We start from the raw sequence: 18,576 nt of genomic DNA on the forward strand, positions 1-18,576 counted from the left end.
TTTCCTTGTGAAACTTTGTGACGGGCGTTTCAACATTCACTTCTCCTTCCTGCTGGTGTTATACAGTGACACTTCTCCAAAGTAAGACACCATCTGAAAGGAATTTGGAATGAGGCCTTTGTTGTGCTCATTGATGTATTTACAACTTAGTTTCTTCTCCTCATTAATGGTGCTATTCTGTTGAAAGCTACTTAATATGTTCTGCCATTTTTGAATTTGCTGCCACTTAGTCTTTTTGTGTATGGTGCCAAGAGTTGGCTGGTTTCACCTGATGCTCTTAATTAGTTGCGTTCAGATTCACGTCCAAACATTTCAACAATGTGATAGTGGAACACCATTTATTATCCAACTGCCAGACAGACACTCGTATTAGCTGCTGATGGGAGATTGCAGGGGGGAAATTTATCAGTCTTTATTACAGCATATATACAGTATGGTAATAGGCCCTTCAGGCTGACGATCCATGTAACCCAATTAACCTACAAACCCCCCTAAGTTTTAAGGGTGAAAGGAAACTGGCATGCCCATTAAGCAGGAATTAAACCTGGATATTGAATACTTGCAGTGAAAACAAGTGGATTTTGCCCTTCAAAATATCCTTCCAACCTCCCTTCCCACCCCCACTTTATTCAAAAGGGCAGATTCCTGTGCCATTATGGCCTAATGTTACATATTGATCTACCCATACAGATTTAATTCTATTGTCAGGAATACTTCCGATTAGTCGCTGAACAATATCAACAGTTTCCAACTTCCTTTGCCTCCCGATGGTTACACCTGGCTGTTTAATAATTGCAGGGTTGTGTCAAGGAAGTACAGCCATACCTTGCGCCCGATTGAGTAATGTCTGAGTTCACCATAAGTGCTCGATAAAAATGTTAAAATTTATGCCAGGACTGGCATTGGCAGTCGTTAAGTCATTCATTTGACACATGAGCTCAAACCAAAGCGTTTGCACTGCCAGCTGTACACTATATATGCCTAACTTATTGTATAGTACGTATATGTAATTGTAATCTAATGTATGTTCTTTTTATTATTACACTAATGTGCACTCTATTTACTACAAAAAAAACTAACATTTTTTTAGTCTTGATGGCATATGCGACACTAACATCCAGAATCAAATCGCGTTCCGTGCGGTCTCTTGTTTGCGTGTTATCTTGGTGGCTAAATTTTAACACAGTGCATCATGGCTCCTAAATGCCCCCAAAGCAAGCCTCTGGCAGAATCAAAGAAATGGCGTGCCATCAATTTGGAAGAGAAGGCTTAGGTAACTATGTATATGTGTCACAGAATCTTATGTTGTACAGTATATTTCACCTATAATGATCGACTTGCGCCCAAATCGATTTGTGTCCCACTTCCAGAACACGTTGATACATGGCTGTACAGGAATGTACTGAGTGGATGGGGCCTGGATCATCTTGACCTTTTTTTTTGTGGCAAGCTTTTTGTAGGCCTAAAACCTTCTCTGTTCCCAAGATTTTGAGTACACGAAAGACCATTCCATTAAAGATTAATTCAGAATATGAATTTGTCAAAAATGTCATTGCAACTATTTTCAAAAACAAACCGCATAGAGCAAATAGTTTCCATTTTTCAGATCAGTGTGTTTTGATGTCTCACGTCTTGATACAATCATGTACAGTTACAAGGGGAACTGTGGGCAGAAATTTTGGAGATAGCTCTCAAATTTAAAGGGGCATAACTTCTTTCTCAGAAGGTACCTGCTCAAGGGATTTTTGTTGACAGCATGATTCATTATGAATCCCTTGTATATTTTCATTCTATATTTTCATAGTCTTGTTCACTCACAAATGTAGACCAGGTAATTCATCATGAACATGGGCAGAATCCAGATACGTTGTCATCAGCTGAGGCCAATTTGACTGAGCTGGTTTATTGAGGCATTATTTTCAATCTTTTCAATCTTCTTCAGCATGATGCTGAACCAAGCCATGAAAGACCCCAACAATGAAGACGCTGTTTACATCCGGTACCGCACGGATGGCAGTCTCTTCAATCTGAGGCGCCTGCAAGCTCACACCAAGACACAAGAGAAACTTGTCCGTGAACTACTCTTTGCAGATGATGCCGCTTTAGTTGCCCATTCAGAGCCAGCTCTTCAGCGCTTGACGTCCTGCTTTGCGGAAACTGCCAAAATGTTTGGCCTGGAAGTCAGCCTGAAGAAAACTGAGGTCCTCCATCAGCCAGCTCCCCACCATGACTACCAGCCCCCCCACATCTCCATCGGGCACACAAAACTCAAAACGGTCAACCAGTTTACCTATCTCGGCTGCACCATTTCATCAGATGCAAGGATCGACAATGAGATAGACAACAGACTCGCCAAGGCAAATAGCGCCTTTGGAAGACTACACAAAAGAGTCTGGAAAAACAACCAACTGAAAAACCTCACAAAGATAAGCGTATACAGAGCCGTTGTCATACCCACACTCCTGTTCGGCTCCGAATCATGGGTCCTCTACCGGCACCACCTACGGCTCCTAGAGCGCTTCCACCAGCGTTGTCTCCGCTCCATCCTCAACATCCATTGGAGCGCTCACACCCCTAACGTCGAGGTACTCGAGATGGCAGAGGTCGACAGCATCGAGTCCACGCTGCTGAAGATCCAGCTGCGCTGGATGGGTCACGTCTCCAGAATGGAGGACCATCGCCTTCCCAAGATCGTATTATATGGCGAGCTCTCCACTGGCCACCGTGACAGAGGTGCACCAAAGAAAAGGTACAAGGACTGCCTAAAGAAATCTCTTGGTGCCTGCCACATTGACCACCGCCAGTGGGCTGATAACGCCTCAAACCGTGCATCTTGGCGCCTCACAGTTTGGCGGGCAGCAGCCTCCTTTGAAGAAGACCGCAGAGCCCACCTCACTGACAAAAGGCAAAAGAGGAAAAACCCAACACCCAACCCCAACCAACCAATTTTCCCTTGCAACCGCTGCAATCGTGTCTGCCTGTCCCGCATCGGACTGGTCAGCCACAAACGAGCCTGCAGCTGACGTGGACTTTTTTACCCCCTCCATAAATCTTCGTCCGCGAAGCCAAGCCAAAGATTTATCAAATGAGCAGCCTTGTGAAATAATTGCTATCAACATATTCCACAAACATAGCCACTTAGACCACACATGATGATGTGATTTATGACTTGGTAAATCTGGGGGGAGTTAATGAGAATCTAGGGAAAAGAAAACATGGGATTATTGTGGGTTTTAATGTAAGTGGGTGGTTGATTGTTGAACAAAAGGCCCTTTGCTATGACTGTTCTTTAGGGAGCCTCATTTGTAAGGTTCAGTTGTACACTTAGATTGAAGATTTTTTTAGTTGCTTGTTTTGACAAGAAATGCTATAAAACTTTATGGGTTGAACACGATAAAGTGAGATTGGGTTCCTTTTCATAAAATAACAATACAGAATTGACCAAAACATTTAAAAAAAATTTCTATACAACTGAAAAATATAATTTGGGATGAAGTTCCCCTTTTGTTTTACTACAAGAATCTATATTTTAAAAAAAATTAAATTTAAACATACTGCATGGTAACAGGCCCTTTCGGCCCATGAGTCCGTGCTGCTTAATTTATACCCAATTAACCTACGTTCCACTGGTACATTTCAAACAGTGGGAGGAAACCAGAGCCCCTGGGGAAAACCCCCACAGACATGGGGATTGTAAACTCGGGAGAAAGTTGGGAGAGGACGATCCAGTCCTCATCAAGGGCTCAGTAGTGGAAAGGGTCAAGAACTTCATATTCCTGGGTGTCATCTCCTGGAACTTACAAGTTGATGCAATCACGAAGAAAGCTCACTAGCGACTATGCTCTGTGAGGTGTTTTGAGGAGATTCGGTATGTCTCCAAAGACTCTTGGAAACTTCTACAGGTGCATTCTGGCTGGTTGCATCACTGTCTAGTATGGAGGTGCCAATGCTCAGGGCAAGAAAAAAAAACTCCAGGGGGTTGTTAATTTAACCTGTGACATCACAAGTACCAGACTCCATTCCATCACGTACATTTGGATGTGATGGCGTCTTAAGAAAGCAGCTTCTACTGTTAGGGTCCCCCACTACCTAGGCCACACCCTCTTCACTCTATGATTGGGGGAGGGAGAAAGGTACAGGAGCCTGAAGATGAGCCATTAGTGGCACAAGAACAGCTTCTTCCCCTCTCCCATCAGATCCCTGAATGAACAATAAAGATCTTGCTTTACTTTGACTTTCTAAAATATTTTGTAAGGTGGTTTATTAAATATTTGTCATGATTTACTCTTGACAATGCATTTGATTCCTGGTCTGCTGCCCTTTGAACTTGGTTTTTCTGCAACTGAGCCCAACAGTGATTCTCCCTCAGCCCAGCTGGTCCGTTTTCCCCCAGGTTTGTGTCTCCTCTGTGACTACTGCCCATTTAGAGTTTTCCTTGGAATTGCACATGCATAGCGCCAATGGTTTTGATCTTTGATTTTGGTGCCAGGCAATGGGCAGCCCTTCTTCACTGTTGATCCTTGGACACCTTGGGCATTGTAGCTTAAAGGAAAGAACTATCTGCTCACCACTGACTCTTGAAAGAAACTGAAAGCTGTCTTTCGCCAGCCTTCCAGTTGACTGTCACAGCCACTCCTTTCCGATCTTACAGACTACTCCAAGCGTTGGAGTTGTCTGTTGGAAGGTGGTTATGGGGGATTTACAATGGATTGTCTGGAGGCTGAGGGGGTAACCAGGTTTAAATAGAAAATTATGAGGGGTAGATCATCATTCTCAGGTTGGAAATGTCGAATCTTAGAGGGCATGGGTTCAAGAGGGGTAAAGTTTACAAAACAAGTTTTTTTTTAAACACAGTTGCTGGATACCATTGCCAGGAGAAGTGATGGAAATGGATATGATAACAATCAGATTGGTAAAATCTATCCTTTTTACAGATTATACTTTAGTGCATTAAAAATGTTACCATTGTAATGTTAGGGATAAGTTTTTTGCGCAGTGGTGGGTGCCTGGAATGGCTTGCCTAGGATGGTGGTAGAGGTGGAAACATTGAAACGTATTTAAGAGACACATGGGTGAAAGAAAAATAGAGGGTTACAGAGTAGGGAAGATTTGGTACTTTTTTTTAAAAGAAGGAATCTCTGGGTTGTCCAGGGGAGAAGGCCTGTAATGTGCTGTATTGTTCTGTTGTGTAAGGGACATGTAAAAAAACAATGTTCCTCCGAATGAAGTGGCGATAACAGAAATATGTAGAGGAGTAGCCTTGATTAATCTTATCACTGAAAATATGACACTGGACTAATTCGTGAAAATAAAAACATTTACATTAAATTCTAAATTTGCATTAAAGAGTGGCTGGGTTTTTAGAACAAGATTTAGAGAAAAATACTACTGTAGTCTTATAATTGCCAAAAGAATGGGTTTCTACAAATCATTTCAGCCTGACGTTTTGCCCAGTTTTTAACACGGTGAAATAGAAAAGGTTAATTGGTCAGCATTTTGTGAAATCACCTGCAACATGCAGAGTGAACGCAGTAACGAGAGACACATTTTGAAATGTGTCGGAAAGATTTTATCCAGGCTTGCATTGTCAGAATCATTCGGGCAATAATAAGCCCTGAGAAACTACTGACCTAAATTAAAAGTGATTGCAGCACCACTTGAAATGATCTTTCCTGTCAAATCTTGCCTCAGCTCTTCACTAACCTTCCCTGGATCACGTTAAACCACACAAATATAACTCTTATTGAAAGTGATTTTTCTTTTCAAAAGCTGTGCAGAAGAGTATTTATGTTCTGTGCAGTTTTTAAGCAGAAAATACAGAAATATCATTTGCCTTGCAGAGTATGGTTGTATGTAGTTTGTCTATCTCCAAGACTTTTTATAGTAGGGGGAGGAGTGAATGCAAATGTGGATATTCTCCATCTTTACATCGCTTCACTTACCTTCGTAAAAGCTCCAAGGGCCGATTCAGCAGGCGAACTCAGGGCGGTGGTGGGGGGGGGGGGGGGGGGGTACACTCAATGTAAAGCCAATGTCACTGTAAGAGACTGCAAAAGGGCAGGCTGATGATGTCACGATGACATCGCCAGCCCATGACCCAGGAACGCAAATTTTAAAGCGTGCAATTTGTTCAGATACTTATCACTCACATCATTACTCTCTCACATTGGTGATGGCTAAAGTTTTTTGTTCTTTTTGGTGGGAGATGACATCACAGTATCGGGCGGCGCTACTGCACCACTTGCCCCACCTCTCAACCCTGCTCTATGAAGGCAACGCTAGATCTGCCATAGGCTTTTGCCAGAAAAAAGTTCACTTTTTTTTCGTGGAGCTGGCTTTAATGTTGCACCATTTATTTTTTTTTAAAAAGGCCTACTGTTAAAAATACATCAAGGCCCACTGCTCCCTTGCTTCATTGAGTAGGAAAGACTCCATCTCTTCAAAAAAAACTTTAAATTAAAAAAAAATGATTATAGAGATGAGTAGAATTGTAAAATCTTACTCTCTGCTAAAGAAAATAGAATTCTCCTATCTAAATGAGCTTTTCCTTCCTTCTAAGTAGGGGATTGTCTGGCAGAGTGATTGGGAATATTGGACTGCCTTTCATCTTTGTAATGTGGGGTTAAACCTTTGGATCAGTAGAGTGAAAACCTCCCTTGCTGATAAAGGAATTGACCAACATTGAAATTTATAAATCTCACTCAGCGAAGTTTAGTGTAAGAAATAAAATCGCAGCAACAGTAGTAAACAATGGTCTAAACTGAGAAGGGTAAGGTGCATTTTCAGGGTTGAAGCATTGAATTCTCAATGCAATTTCACGTTTTTAGTCCTTTTGAACAAGTAATCTGCCTGGCTCGTCTCCCTTGCCCTTTCCCTACATACTTTCTGTTTTTTCAAATATTTAGATATCTTCAAAGAGTGATGTAAATTCTGGTTCGGCAGGTGACCTTAGAGAGTGGTGTCATGACCTTGTCTAAAAGGAAAGCTTCTCAGCGCTCTCCTTTGCCTTTGCTCTTTCCACAGTCAACTTAAATGAACGCCACCCAGGGACGGAAGCGCTCACTGGCTGTGTGGTACGCTGAGGTGCAGCAGGCAGACACAAAACACACAGACTACTACAGGCTTTAATCTACTTATACACCAATTTCAGTGTCCGGGCCATGTTTGGGTGCACTAAGCTCTCGGTACTGCTGCTATCAAACAGGCATTTTATTACCTTGCTGTTGACAGCAATGTCCCATCATCCAGTGCCCGGGACAATGGGGAATACCCTTCTTTAGCATGGTGGGTACTAGGACAATCTCTGGGTCCAAGTCGCTGCTCCCCAATGGTTGTGGTGAGTAGTGGCCAGTGGTTTCCTTGGTCGAGTCTTGATCATGCACACGTTGACCATGTCTGTGAGGTGAGCGAATTGCAACAGTTGCGGGCCGGCTGGGCCAGGCGGATGCATGTGGCCTCGGTGCGGTTGGGTGACCCAGCTGGAAGTGAAGCCAGAGGTGATGTCATCATTGCTTCTGGATGTAATGTCCGGTGCGGTGGAAGTCTTCCAGAGGAAGATGGCAGCACCTGAGGTGAGCACACAGCAGTAGTGCAGGCGGGTGGCTGGACATCGGTGTTGTGGGTGGAAGTGGCAGGCCGAGTAATGGCACGCCCCTGTCCTTGCATGTGGTGGCATCCAGGAGGGCTCCCAGCTGGTTGCGGAGGGCAGCAGCGCTCCTGGCGGGTCTGGAAAGATACACCTTAGCGAAGTGGCCTTTCTTACCTCATCATGGGCAATGCAAGTTCCTCTCTGGACAGCCCTTCAGTCACCCCAGATTCGGTCAGGCATGGGCGAGCTAGCTGATGCAGAGCCCCCAGATAGGCATCTGCCATCTCACCAGGCTGCTGCACCTTGATGCTGAGCAGGTCCCAGGTGTAGAACACATTCGTCGGGAGCCTGTACATGCTTTCCAATATGGCCATCGCAGGTTCATAGTTCGAGCAGTCTCTGATGGCTTGGAAAGCGCGGGGGTTCAATTTAGTGCGGGGTACCACGAGGTGTTTCTGGTTCATGTTAATTACCTCAGCTGGATGATCGCCTCAGTCGCATGCTTCCAGACCTTGAAGTGTGCCTGGGCATCCAGGTGTTGGGGGTCGATTTTTTTTTTCATTCTTCTGATGGTGAGGAACTTCATCATGGTCTTTAAATTACATTGTTATGCAGCAGGCAGACATAAAGACTACTACAGGCCTCAATCCACTTAAAGTCTTGTACACCAGTTTCAGTCTCGATGGATCCATGTGTAACTGGCCCGGGAGCGGCCGGCTGAAGGTCCATATCCAGGTGGGTTGATTGATTGTCGGCCAGATGGAGTCAGCCTCCCAGGTGGCCTTCCTGCAGGTACAAAGGTCGCCCCCTGCAGTAGGTTGGTGGTTGTACCACCACACCAGTAGATACAGTTTTCCTGCTTTATCTTACCAGTCTTTGTTTTAGTTTCACTAGTCTCAACTCTCAACTAAAGCCTCTTTTCCCCACTGTTTCATCTTAGTAACTTTCTCCTGTTCCATTGCAGTGACCGCCCAAAGAAGGGTGCACAAAACCTCATAAATATTAAATGCAGATGAACTAATAAAGTGAATAAACACTTGTGTGTGGGGGAGGCTCCCTACCCATTGCTTGTTTCATGTGGCCTCCCCACCTGAGACTCGTTCGGAAGTCACACCACCTGTCAGTACATGGCGTTCTTCTTGTTCCATTCAGTTATACAATGTTACAAATTGCAGGTGGAGTGCCAGTGAAGATTGGGCTCAGACTATGGGTCAATGCACACCTTGCCATTGGCTGGTTCAAATCACTTTGCATCTTATTAGTTGGAGCCCTGTATTTAGCATCAGCACAGAGGATACCAGCTCTCTCTCTGACTTGTGGTGATAGCCCCGGACACTGCTCCATGCCAGGTTACTGCTGCAGACGTCGCTTGGAAGAGTCATGGGTAAGGTGCACACTGCACTGAAGCTGAGGCGTAGTATTGATATTGATCAAATTGCAATACTGGCAGTAGAGCTGCTGCTCTCAATTGATCAGGGGTCTGAGGGTGTACATATAATATACCCCTGTGGGTTCAGTTGTACCAAATCCACCTCCCCTTGTTCAGGGGTCTGGGAGGGTGTATATAACCCTTACAGTGTGCAAATGTTTGCATTGCCTGTGTTAATTAATATAATTGTGTACTGTTTAATGTTTTCCCAGGTTTATTTCCCATTATAATTGTTTCCATGCTCCCTTATAAATTGTGTACATATGTTCCCAAACTTGTAAACTGTGCACATATGTTACCACGCTCCCTTCTAAATTCTCTCTTATTAATTGTTGTTTTAATAAAGTTACATTTGATAGCAAACTCTTGTGTCCAGACTTGTCTCTCTTTGAACCCTCGAACCTGACACTTTCTCAACAAAACAACACTCCATTCTCCTGCATTCCAGCTGCTTGCTTTATGAATTTGAAAATTAATCCATGAAAAGATGTTCACGCTCCCTAACTAATCCTGTTCCAAGCGTATTTGGTCTGAAATTTGAAGATGAAGAATCCTCTCCTGTTATGCTCCCATAAAATACTACTTATTCTCAATTGTGCTCATTAACCAATCTGGTCCCGATCAGTCGTGTCCTTTTGGATCCTGGTCACTGTGCAACACCATTTTTTAATGCTAAAATTAAATTATTTCGCTGACTTGCAGCTCCCTATTTTTGGACCCTTCGACTGCGCAATGAAGCATGCTGTGTGGTTACAGAAAGTTACTGTTAATTTTTTTTCCCTCTTTTCCTTCAGTGCAGTAAGTATGCTTTTAGATGTCCTGCTGCTTTTAAATTCCTTCCCTAAACTCTTAACATCTCCACCAAACTGCATTCCATTGAGGTCAAGCTTTTCATTCCATTTTCTGTGAATAGGAAATGAAAATCAAGAAGACCATAGATGCTGGAAATGTAAACATGTACGGAAAATGTTGGGAACGCTGAGCGTATCGAGCATCATTTGAGGTCAAAACACTTTCTTGAACATTCTGATGAGCAGCCATGTTCCAATCACTGGACCCCCATTTCCTCATTATCTCTCAGACTTCCAGACATCAGAATGATGAATTCTAAAAATACGGAGCTAAACTGCTGAAACCTGGATATGGAGATTTACTGAGTTCTGGCATGATGCACTCAGCTGAGTTTCCCTTTAAACACAAGGAGGGCTTCACTTTCTCCTATTCTGAGCCATTGCCAAGATAAATAAGTTATTGTGGCCCGCTAATTAAACTGTTATGGGAGAAGGTCAGATAAGCATCCATTTACTTATCTATCTTATTTAACTCCTCTTGATATCATACTTTGTAAAGAAAATAGTTCAAGCACCATTTAAAGTCGACTACTTCGAAACAGAAATTCCATATCTATTGCCCTCTGCCGAATATATTGCATATTTATATGCATTTGCTTCCCAAGTTCTTATGTGAAATAGTTGGTAAGCTGATTCTGTCAATTCTGTGGAAAACTTGGTGGCTTTGGAGGTTAAATCTACAATTATTGTAAACAAACCCAGCCTTTCAGCAGCAGTAACAAGTCTGAAAAATTGATTGTGTGATGGCAGCCATCCTGGTCTTACCACAAGTAAATCACTCACCTTTTGAATAAGAAGGAGTCAAGTGCCCAGTCGTGGCATTAGTGGGCATCTGCTGAACTCTCTTGGCCATGCATCGGCGATGTACTCGAGTGTCCATAGTGACCATTGTCTTGTCAACCTCAATTTATTGCATCATGTGAGCTGCTTTGCATAAGTTGGTTTGCTTATACAAGCAGGGTTTGATTTCTGCAACCATGCAGTTTGATGAACTGCTGGCCTGACTGCTTATCCAATACTTGTATTTGCAGAAGTCAAATCAGTGAACTACCGAAGCAAACACCTAAAATGTAAGTGATTACTGCTTATTGATCTTAACCGTGACAGATTGTGGACGAGGGTCATTAACAATTATTTTTCTCTTTTGAGGCAACTAGGTTTTAGTGACGGAAAAATTGATGGATTTCAGGATCTGTGGCTCTATATTGCAATTCAGTTTTTGTGAATGCTGATTTGTGGCAGGAAACAAAATAGTTCAAATGGAAGTGCAGTGGGACACACATTTGGGGCATTCAGTGGCAAGTTTTGTTGAAGGCAGAAAAATGTCACGGGAGAATTGCAATACCCAAAAGTGATGGAGAAACTCAGCAGGTCGTGCAGCGTCTAAGCAAAGGGATATAACTAAAGTTTATTACTGCCTGACCTGCTGGATTTCTCCAGCATTTTGGTGTATTGCATTCAGTACAATCACAGCATCTGCCAACTTTCCTCTTTAACTTGGCATAGAATTGGCACAGTTTAATGATAACTGAATACCTTCACAACAATTGCACCAAAATATCCTTGGGATTTTCTGGAGTGGCTTCACAGGATTTGCGAGTGGCAGTAAAAATGAGGATCTCTATTGGGAAATGCTGATGCACAAGAATGCTTCAGTAACATTGGCAGCATGGCATGTTCATGGGTGGTTACTTATTAAATTGGGTAGTACTTTAATGCGTTTTTTGGGTTTTACCAAACCAGTTGAGAATTGAGAATTTACTTCAGCTTTTATAGATGCATTGCTGTTGGGTGTTGTAGTTCACATTGATGCCACCTAAACCTTTTCTATTGCAATCCTGGGTTTTAATGGGATACTTTCATTACTTTTGTTATATTATTTTTATAACTTCTCTCTTTGGACTGAAATGTATAGCTTATTGGAATTAATAGTTAGTTTAACATTGGTTTGTCATTTATTTTAGCCCAGCTTTTGTGGAAATTTTACACATTCCACTTGCTTATAATTAAGCTCTATTTCTTTAACCACAGCTCTTTGAATGCACCTCAAATAAAGCAATTTCAAGCAAATTAAAAGCTTTGAAAAAGCAGAATAGGTGATTGGCAACTTAAATTCAACAAATAGAAAAAAAAACAACAACCTGTGCAGCTCTTGGGCTAGAGGAAGCATTCAAACAGCATGTGTGTGGCATGGAAGTCGTGTGCACTTCATTCTGGGGCGAGCTCGTGGCTGAGGTACTGGAGACGTTTGAAAGGGTGACCGTCACCTGCAGACAGTGACACATAGACGTTGGCGAACTGGTGACTTGAATCAATTTTCCAAATTTTTCTTGGGGGGGGGGAGAGAGAATTTTTACACCGCAGCCCCAAGAAAAGTTCCCGCACCACCCTCTCCCTGTGATGTTAAAAGGCAAATGGCCAAGCAGTAGAAGCCTCGTAAGTCGACACTTGCATGCTGCATCACATAGGTGATTAAAATTTAAATTAAAAGATACCTGCCTCCTGAAACTACAGGCAGCAGCATGCAGGATGAATGGCTGCCCTGGTTAACCATAATCCTTCATGCAGCTGGATTTCCCACAGCATTTCTCGCTGTGTGAGGGATTATGGGACGTCAAGTCAGCCATTCATCCAGCATTGTGCTGCTGTCGCAATATGCTGAAGAGCGGGGGTGGGCTGGTGGGAGCTAGCGGGCGAGCGACTGACGGAAGGGGGGTAAACTTCTGTGAGTGTGTAAAGTGCCATTGGGTTGGGGGCAGGACCCCCATAAATTGCTGATGAGGGCAAATTCCTGGAAATTTGGACCAGGATGTGAATGGCCCAGAAGGGAATTTCACCGGGACAAAGTAGTGTCACCACTCGCCTGTGGTGTGAAAACGGCTAGAGAGAGAGAGACTGACAGTGTTTGAAGACAAATGCAAAATGCAGAAATCCAGTGAATTGATATTGATGTGTGGAGAATCAGTGAGGTTGTTTGGGATGCTGCATCTGCTTTCGATCAATAAACTACAAGAAGTAAAAGGATAACAAAATAAAAATAAATCTGCTTTTGATCAATAAACTACAAGAAGTAAAAGCATAACAAAATAAGAATAAAGTTTACAGCGGAACCTAGACATCTGCATTAGTTTTCTATACAAAATGAATTAAATTCTCACGGTTTATGTGCAAAGAGGTGTTATGTCAGGTTGATGATCCTTCTTCATGATGGAACGTTAATTCCGTTCACTTTCCATAGATGCAACATTTCATTGTTTTATTTTAAATTTCAGCCATCCAGCATCAGTTGCATTTTTTTTTTCAAGCAATTGGAAAGAAATCTGATTCAATGAGTTTTATAAACTGTGATGATGTAAATGTTAAATGATTGGGATCCTTCGGACCATCTCCTGTAAAATCTCTTAAGAAAAACATAATTAATCATCTAGTGCACATCATTTAAAATGCAACTTTGCCAGAATAGAGTTGCTAACTTATGGACTAGATTGCCAGAAAATGTCAGTTAACAGAAAAATTGCTACAATCGTTCAGCTGAGTGTTGAAAAATCACCTTTTTAAAAGAAATTGATTTAACCAACTAAAACTAGGTGAAATGTCGAGAGCACACAATATTAATTGACAAATGGGATAACTACAATGTTCCTTTCCTTGTTTATATTTTCACTCAGTTCAGTAATTCGCTGACTTACAAATGTTGACTTTTCAAATTTTAGTAGAATGTGATTGACTGAAAATTGTGTCTTTACTTTAATGAAGCCATTTTTCAATCTAATGAGCAGCATTCAATTTTTCTGAGCGTAGAGATAAGTCATCCTGTTATTGGTGAGCCGGATCTTAACACATGACCCCAATTGCAACTCCTGTACAATATTGGGTGACCTGGAGCCAGGTAGCTGGATCAATAGCCCCTTTTACACTCGCATCCCACTAAATCAGCCATTCAGTGTCCCAGGGTAGGAATGGCATTTTTGCTGACCACTTTTAACTGGGACACTGCACAAGTTCACTGCAAGGAGCCATCCCCGGGGTTAGTTCTACCAGTGATGTCATGACGCATCGAGCGATGGTGAACCTTCCCTAAATCCTGATCAATGCATTATGTTATATTAGAACAAAATTAATCATGCCTAATTATAACAGAATTAAGCTTATGTACAGCACAGTATGAGCCCTTCAGCTCTTGTTGTGGTTGTTGTTATACTGACCTATATCAACCTTTATAAGGGAGGGCCTGTGGGGGAAGTGCTAGCAATAAATAGCAATAGCAGACAACTTTTTAAACAGGGTGGGAAATTTGGTAGAGCTATCATGCACAATTTATAAGGGCAGTGGGAAGTAGCGATGGCAGACCTGCCCTCCCAGAATGCTGTGTGGCAGAGAAAGGGCTGTATGCACGGAACACTCATGGAAGGGTTCCTCTGCCGCATGGCATTCTGGGAGGCCAGGTCCACCATTGCTTTTTTCCCCTACTGTCTTTATAAATTGTGTGCTATAGTGCAACCAACTTTTCCACGCTGCTTAAAAATTGTCTGCTATTGCTATTTATTTCTTCCCCCCTCTCTTTCTCACGGCAAAGTTTATACCTTCATTTTAATTTTCCTTCATGTTCCTGAACTTGCCTAAAAATTTGGGTAATTTCTATCCCAGGATGGAATTGCCCATTCTGCACTTGCCTGATTACAATGGTGGCATCTGCAGATGCCGGGGATTGCACTAGGGGTCGAGGCAGTCAATCCACAGCATGAGATGACGCCATCTCACGCTGGCGTTGAGAAGATTTTGCTTTCACATTAGACCCTTTTTAGGCCAATTGGCTGTTAATTCCTGGGACCACTTGCAAGTGTGAAAGGGGCTAATGTTTGGGGTCTTGGGCAGTTCCTGCTCTGTGCCACAACAATAATTTACTTACATCTTTGATGGCTTCACCCCATCACTACTTCATTCAACTGGGAAGCTTGGCAGATGACACATGGCAGATAAATGGAAACAGGGTGATAAAGAGAGAACAGCAAGTTAATTTCTTCTTCCACTCCATGTCCTTTGGGCAGAGACAGATTTATAATATGAGGATATACTACAATTTTCATTGTTGGTAATAATCCAACATTTACTTAAATAGGTCAATTCCTACAACCCTGTTCTGATGAACTGTTTCATCAATGTATTGGAACTGAGATGATTCCCCTTAACCACTGGTGCTTCATTAAATGGAAATTTGATGTTAAGGTAATTTCTCTTGCCTCTGTTGTCCATATTCAATCAAATGAAAGGTCCAGAGCTCAGCTACAGAATTCAAACTAAATAAATGAGAGTAGATCATTGGGAAATTGGTCTTGACAGTTCCGTCTCTTGATTGGATGCTGGATGACAGAGCAACATTTTGACGTTTTCTACCTATTTTAATAGCCAGAAGGTAATTGGGCAATTTTCCATGTTACCAATTTAGATGTCAAAGTTGTAATGTTACTGGAAAAACATAAGAGAGTTTGAGAGTACAGGTCCTTAGCGCTGTAGCTGATAAGTTTATGTGATATTGTTATCAATAATGTAAGTTACATTTGATCATAATTTTGTGAAATGTTAATATTTACAAATTTTCATAGTTGAAATAAATGGATGAATTTATTGTCTGTTAGGCTGATTAGGGAACACCTTCAGATGAAATTTTAAGATTTACACTGTTGGTGTAATCCAACATTTACTTTGATATTTAAAACAAAAATACTGTTACAAATGGGTCAATTCCAGTTAGTTTTCTGTTCTTAAATTGTCATGGGTCTTCTGTGCAGTGAGTTTGCAGGCAGCCAAATCAAAATGAAAAGTTTATTTTTATTCATTTATAAGACATTTTTGCTGGCAAGGCCCACCATTTTTAACCTATCCCTACTGGTCCTTGGTCATTTGGGGTCCTCACCATAATGCCTATCTTTCTGATGAAGTGATGGTGTGCCATGAATCCTGTGATTATAAACCCAGCAATGATAAAGGAATAACAACATGTTTCCAAGTGAGAATGTGTGACTTGGAACTGGTAGGGTTCACATGCACTTGCTGCTGGACATTGCAGGTTTGGGAGGTGGTGTCAGATGTGTACTATGTGGTACTGTGAGTTGCTAGGTGAGTGATTACTGTGCATGTTATAAATAGTACGCATAGGAGCCTCGGTGTGTTAGTGAACGAATGACTGGATGGATGATGTGCCAATCAAGCTGGCGTTTTCTCCTTGGTGTTGAGGTTTAGGAGTGTTCTTGGAGCTGCCATTGTCTCGGCAAGTGGTGAAAATTCCATTCCAAACAGATGGTGAGATAACTTTGGGGCATATGAATTCATTAGGTACAGAATACTCACTCTGGGATGTTCTGGGATTTCTGGCTGATTCACTTTAGTTTCCGGTCCATTATGTCAACTAAGATGTTGGTGATGGTGGACTCCTTGATGGTATTGAACTTGTGACAGCAATGCCATTGAATATCATGGCTGAGTGGCTAGAATCTCTATTGTCTCAATTGTCTGACCCATGTGTGCCATGGACATTCATTTCCATATCATAATTGGGTGTAATTAGGTGGCTGGTGCACATTATTTTGTGCCTTATCGTTAAATTCAAATAAAATGGGTGTTGTCTCTGATTTTTCATATCGTAAAATACATGAATTTCAAATGTATACTTTGCACTGTTCTGCACCATTGACTGGAGAATGCTGTTTTATTGGGTTGTACTGGTACAATTAGATGACAAATGAACTTGATGTTCGAATGCTATTCAGGTCTTGTCTGATGCAAGCATGCATTGCTTCATTTTCTGAAGAACTTGATCCAGCCATCGATAAGTATTCATCTGATCAAAGGAAGGGCATGGGCAGCAGTGTTGCGTGCTGGAGGCTCTTCTGAGGAAATGGAATGCAATATGTGGGGCTGGGCTACCTGGCCCCCAGTAACCACCACCCTCCTTGGGTGACTCCCAACTGTTGGGTGATTTCCTTTTATTGCCTACTGATTCCAGTCTTTGTTGCTGCTTTAATACCAAGGAACATCACTCTTGGTTCCCATTCAAATAATTAGCTTTCAGACCAAGGCTGTCATAAGATCCAAGTATGAAGCAAGAAGTTGATTAAATTGTAATCTGACATGAATAGGAGACATTTGTTTTCATCAGTGAGACTTAGAGCAGAGCAGCAGCAAAGTTATGGTACTACCTTGTAAGGCATTGGCTTAGTACACATCTGGAAGGTCTTGCGGCCATTTTGTTTGAATGAAGATGGTACCAGAGAAAGAGGGAATTCACTAGAGATGTGGGCATGGTGGAGGTTTTCAGGCATGAAGAATGATGAGTTGGGGAAATGCAGCCAGTCGCCCAGCATCCATAAGAAGCAAAAGGCAGTCGATGTTCCAGGCCCGAGCCCTCCTTCAGGAGTGTGGAAAGTCAGGCCTTCGTGACCTGCTGCATTTCTCCAGTGCTTGTGTTCTGCACTATTCCCCCAGTCTCTGCAAAGTTTCTTGTTTCCCAAAGATTGGGTGGTTAGTTTTATTTTCTTGGAGTAGGGGAGGCAGAGGGGGAGGGGATAGAGGGACACTGATGGGCAGAGCTTTTCAGTCCCCCAGTTTTAGCCTGACCATGCTGTGGCGGTGTGGCACTTCCTGGCTTCTGGAGCAGCATCACATCTGGCCTCTGATGTATCCTAGCACAACGAAAATGTACCTTGTGCTCCTGCTTTTTCTGTCGGATAATGCAGGAAGGGACCATTCTAATTGAACTGACACTTGGACTGTTGGAAATTGATTTTTCTATTTAAAAACGGAGATTGAAAATGCTGGGCACTGCTTAAGCCTGCAGGAATTTCAGATGTATTGATGAGACAGAGTCTCATTTATTACCTTTGATTTGATTGGATAATTAATTCTTTCAGAACCATTTTAACTGGCTTGTTATTTTCACGCCCATATATTTTCAATTCTTTTGATGATGTGAGTCTTTTTTTGCTCCTCAATCCTGTCACAGTTTGACAATTACATGTCCTTCTGAAGAGTTGTCTCTTTTTTTAATTTAGGAAAGTTGCCACTCAATTTAAAGTCAGTTCAAGAACCAAACCTGCAATGTGATTAAAACCAGTTAATATTAGAGCAATTGGATTTCACCTGTTTTTTTCAAATTGGTATCCAGCACGGGTGACTAAATTGGATGTCTCTCCAAAAAGATACTGAGATTGGTCAGAAGCAAGTTTCAAACAGTGCAAGGGGGTTTCACACTCAAAAAGGAGCACTGAGAAAAGATCCGAATGATTGGATCACATTCAATGCATAACAGCTCTTGATACGTTGATGTGCAGCTGCTTGTAAAGGGTATCAGCTAAAGACACACTTCCTATGTCATCCGTGTGGGTAGGGAGGGAGTTGTCTGAAAAAGACATTAGTCCTCACAAGTGAAATATACAGTGGGAGGAATTTCCTTTGTGCCAGGGAATGAGAACACCCACTTATGGTCAAGATCGTAGCCTGGCAGGAGATGACTGATCTCCTCGTATCTTCCAGGAGAATCCATGAGCAATGAAGGAAATGCTCGCAACATTTCAAGTGAAGTAAGGTGAGCTTCACAGCACTAAAAACGAGTGGAATACTCTCTCTTTCTCGTGAACACACACTGTTACTCCATCACCCCTCTTCATGCACCCCATGCTCTCCTCTACAAATGGCATCCTTATACCATCTGA

The 18,576-nt window shown here is 42.3% G+C and overlaps 1 protein-coding gene and 1 long non-coding RNA gene across 15 annotated transcripts in view; both read left to right on the forward strand.

The window, feature by feature from the left end:
• The window catches only part of LOC138742262 (N-acetyl-beta-glucosaminyl-glycoprotein 4-beta-N-acetylgalactosaminyltransferase 1-like), a 710,446-nt gene that overhangs the window by 257,857 nt on the left and 434,013 nt on the right, over positions 1 to 18,576 (forward strand). The gene's annotated exons all lie outside the window — the stretch shown is intronic.
• Positions 10,806 to 18,576, forward strand: part of LOC138742292 (uncharacterized) — a 93,628-nt gene continuing 85,857 nt past the window's right edge. For all 5 annotated transcript variants that reach the window (XR_011344041.1, XR_011344042.1, XR_011344044.1 and 2 more), the window contains exon 1: positions 10,806 to 10,938. This is a non-coding gene — a long non-coding RNA (uncharacterized lncRNA). The remainder of the gene's footprint in view (positions 10,939 to 18,576) is intronic.

The sequence above is a fragment of the Narcine bancroftii genome, chromosome 1 (assembly GCF_036971445.1).
Source record: "Narcine bancroftii isolate sNarBan1 chromosome 1, sNarBan1.hap1, whole genome shotgun sequence".
NCBI classification, from domain to species: Eukaryota; Metazoa; Chordata; class Chondrichthyes; order Torpediniformes; family Narcinidae; genus Narcine; species Narcine bancroftii.